Raw genomic sequence first — 3,839 nt, 5'->3', positions numbered from 1 at the left:
AAACAGTTGGTCAGTTCGAAACTCATACTGGCCATATTCTGCAGAGATAACAGTTTATTCATGAGATAAGGCTAATTAAGAAATGAAACGTAAAAACCAGGGACAATGTACCTCTACCAAGGCTCTGCGTTCGTGCTCACTGGGTAATTTTTGTGACCAAATGATTCAGTGATTCATCATAAGGTAACCAGGGTTTTCTTGTTTTTTGGGAAGAAAGGTATTAGGCACCAAGAGGCCTGCCCGGTGGGTCTGGGAGGGGAGTGGGTCTGCTGTCTTCAGGGTGCCCCCTCCCCGTCAGAGCCCCTTCTCCACTCACGGGTGCTCTGTGGTGCAGGCGGGTCTATGGTGAAGCTCTGGCTCCCTCAGAACTGCCTCAGGGAGCCCGCTGGTTCAGACAGTGGAGGAGCCTCCCTTTCCTGAATAGCCAGACGGCCCTGGCTGGGCTGTGGCTCAGCGGTCTTCATGCAGACCCCAGCTTCACCCACCTGAGTGCCGCAGGCTTGCTCCCGTCCTGTGCTACCTGCTGCTGTCCTTGTTACCAACACTGGGAAAATAAAGACATCCAGAAAGGACAGAACAGAGCTAAGAAGAGCAGAGGAAGCTGCTTTCTACTCTGCAAAGCTGTCTGGGCCAGCGCCAGGACACTGTCCACCTCCAACAGCTGCTGTGTCCAGCGCCCTCTGTGAGGTGTGTAGTACAGCGGTGACAAGGCCGGGTGTCTGCTCTTGGGCGTCCCTGCAAGATGCTGCTCACTCCGGCTCGCTTGACATCCATAGATGCTGTGACAGCGTCGTCACTCAGACTTTCTTTCAGCAGTCGCTCCCAGATTCCCCATTCCAGCCTTGGAGCTGGGCCTTCTCCACCTTCACCTCCCGTTCTCCTACAGGCCACGTCCTCTCTAGCAACCGGCTTCGCCCTCACCATGACATGGTTCGGCCACTAGTGCCTGAGCCTACTTTAGATTCGCAGCTCCCAGGGGACCATTTCCCAGGGCCGCCACTTGCCTCTCCTCTCCGTTAGATCACACGCAGGAAGCAGAACCTCTCTTCAGCCAGCGGTCACTTTGTCTCAATGCTAGCCCTGGGGAGTTGGCTGCCAAACCTGTGCCTTGCTGAAGCTTCTCTTGGGGACGGTGTCGCCTACCATGCAGCCTGGAAGCCTCTGGTTTCTCAGCCTTGGCGTTTATGCCATCCTGGAGAGAAATCAAAAAGAGGGGTGATTTGCTATTGTGCAAAGAAACGAGAACAGTCTTTGCAAGACAGCATAGTCAGGCTATCAGCTGAATTCTTCAGGGAAAACATCAGCTGCTGGGCAGCAGGACTGGGCCATTTCCATTCCATCACAGAATGTCACAGAGCAGCAAAGGCAAAGCAGGGGAGCTTCATGTCCGTCAGGAGTCCCCAGGCCCTAAGGCTTCGGAGGATCATATAGAGCAAAGGTGTAGCCAGTTCCGGTGTCACCCTTCCCTGCTTGACAAGTCACTGAATCATACCTCACCTGCGTGTGGTAACGGCTCCTGCACAGCCTGTGATTCCGCAGCCCTGTCCTTGCCTGAGGGCCAACCACAATCTTTGCCCCAAACCCAGCCCTAATCTCAGTCTTTTATTTTCCCCAGCTTTAGTCCTCAGCCCCAACCCCCCACCTTCTCTGTGCAGCAGTGGGATCTGCAGACTGTGTTTTCACGGCACCCATGGTGACATGCAGTCTCTAACGCCATCTGAAATTCACCGCCTGCCATAAATGTGTTTCAGAAAGCACAGGTGAGTGCATGGGGTTTACCCTGTGATCCAGAAACCCCAGGAGGACTTCTGGCCTCCAGCTCGAAACCTTTCGTTGTCAGCCCATCCTCCAAGGCTGTGTTCCAATCGCCATCCTTCCGGGAGATTTCCCCCTCCACGGTGAGCCTCCAAAGAAATGTTTCCCGTGTGTAACGCATCCTGAGAAATGTTCAGAGTGGAAGGGCTCTGTGCTCCTCAGCCTTAGTCCAGTCACGTCGTGGCGAGTCTAAAGGGCTGGATGTGAATGACTTCAAGTAAAGTACGAACCACCCTGAGCAAAGGCCTCCAACAAGAACGGTCCCCCAAGACCTTAAGTCATCTGACTTTAAAAAATCGGCCTAAATGAGCTGCAGTTGGAACTGGTGAGCAGGGAGCTAGCCAGACTCGAGCCTTCCCACTGGCACATCCCTTGCACCCTATAACTTGACAGATAACCCAGACCATATGTGCATGGGGGGGATTGACCGGGGGCCTCCTGCCAGGACATGCAGCGTCCCAGGGGAAAAACAAAGATGAGCATGGAGCAGAATGGGGGCAGCAGCTCTGGGCCCCTCTGCAGGTCTTATGCAAGTGCCTGAGTTTCTCTTCAGGGAGTGTCATCCCCCCACACACTCAGGAGAGCCTGGGGGAGGATGACATGACGGGCTGCGGGTGTCCCAGTGCAGAAGGAAGAGCTGCCACCCCCCAGACAGGACATGAGAGGAGACACTTGGGAGCGAGCTCTCCTCCACCCTGTCACTCAAGAGGCAGCCTCCTCCTGGAACGCTTTGGGAAGAGGATGAATCACTTTTGCCAGTGGCTTTGTCTTAGTTCAAGGTGCAGAGGCGAAGAAGGCCACCTGGAAAGGGCAGCTCCCCATCGTCACCTGTGCGGAGCAGGATTGGCCTCTCCTGGGAGTACTGAAGGCCAGGAGTTCGGCAGACTGTGCTGGTCCCAGAGGAGAAACTTGGACTTAGGCAGAGTAGTGTTGCACGGTCCCCAGGAGCCCCTTCCACCCGCTAAGCAGTCTGGGAAAACAGCCCAAGGCAGAAATGCAGGTGTAGGTGGAGCCAGTCCTGTGACATCCCTTCACCTACAAGGGTCGTTGCTCTAAAGGGAGAAGTAACAAGTGCTGCTGCCAAAAATCTGCCTCTTTTTTTTTGAGACCGGGTCTCACCATGCAGCTCACGATGACCTTGAGCTCACTATGTAGCCTAGGCTGGCCTCAGATTCATTGTGCTCCTCCTGCCTCAGCCTCCCCAGTGCTGGGATTACAGGCATGTGCCACATGCCTGGCCCAAAAATCTGCCTTTGATGGGCCAAATTATTCTACACGTCTAAGATGGGTCAGAACCAGGAACAGATAGCCCCAGGATGTTGCTTTTCAGGACAACCTACTATACAGAGACATCTTCCTTCCATGTTTCGCAGAGAGCCTGTACCCCATCCAAGACCCACCTGTGGGTGGGAAGTAGACCAGGCGCCTCTGGCTGCCCCCACCTTTGCCAAGACACTGTGTGAAGTGATTTTCCTAATTAATTAATTAACTCTTTTTTTTTTTTTTTTGAGTCAAGGTCCCACTATGTAGCTCAGGCTGCCTTGAACTCACTATATAGCCTAGTTTGGCCCCAAACTTAAGGCGACCCTCCTGCCTCAGCCTCCTGAGTACTGGGATTATAGATGTGCACCACCATGCCCAACCATTTTCCAACTTTTTAGACTGAAAATGCTCCTCCAGAATTTCCAAGATCAATAGTTTCTTCCTCCAAAATAGCGTATCCTTTTTGAAAATGATTGCTCCCAATAAATGTTCTAATAAAGAAAAACAAATGGAAAACTAAAAAAAGTTTTCGTTGAGCTCTATTAGCAAAATCCAACAGATAAATTCTTTCTCTTAACCTTATGAACATAGATGAAAATAATTCTATAAAATTAGACATAGAAGGGTCACATGAACTAGGCACATAACCCTAAACTAAGAAGAATGCCTCCTCACCATGATAGCCATGCCAGTGTATTTAAGTCCAGGGACCATATGGTGATTTCAGTAAAAACACCATGGCCTTCCCACTCAAGTGGCTG

The 3,839-nt window shown here is 52.1% G+C and overlaps 1 long non-coding RNA gene across 1 annotated transcript; it reads left to right on the top strand.

The window, feature by feature from the left end:
* The first annotated feature begins 582 nt into the window (after positions 1 to 582).
* LOC102019238 lies at positions 583 to 2,929 on the top strand. Its single transcript, XR_262710.2, has 3 exons — positions 583 to 687; positions 1,616 to 1,760; positions 1,841 to 2,929. It is a non-coding gene; the product is annotated as an uncharacterized LOC102019238 (long non-coding RNA).
* Positions 2,930 to 3,839: the final 910 nt, after the last annotated feature.

This window comes from Chinchilla lanigera, unplaced genomic scaffold (assembly GCF_000276665.1).
Source record: "Chinchilla lanigera isolate Chin_1 unplaced genomic scaffold, ChiLan1.0 scaffold00052, whole genome shotgun sequence".
Classification (NCBI taxonomy): domain Eukaryota; kingdom Metazoa; phylum Chordata; class Mammalia; order Rodentia; family Chinchillidae; genus Chinchilla; species Chinchilla lanigera.
Note: the sequence above shows the minus strand (reverse complement) of the source record. Positions and strands in the feature narration are given on the sequence as shown.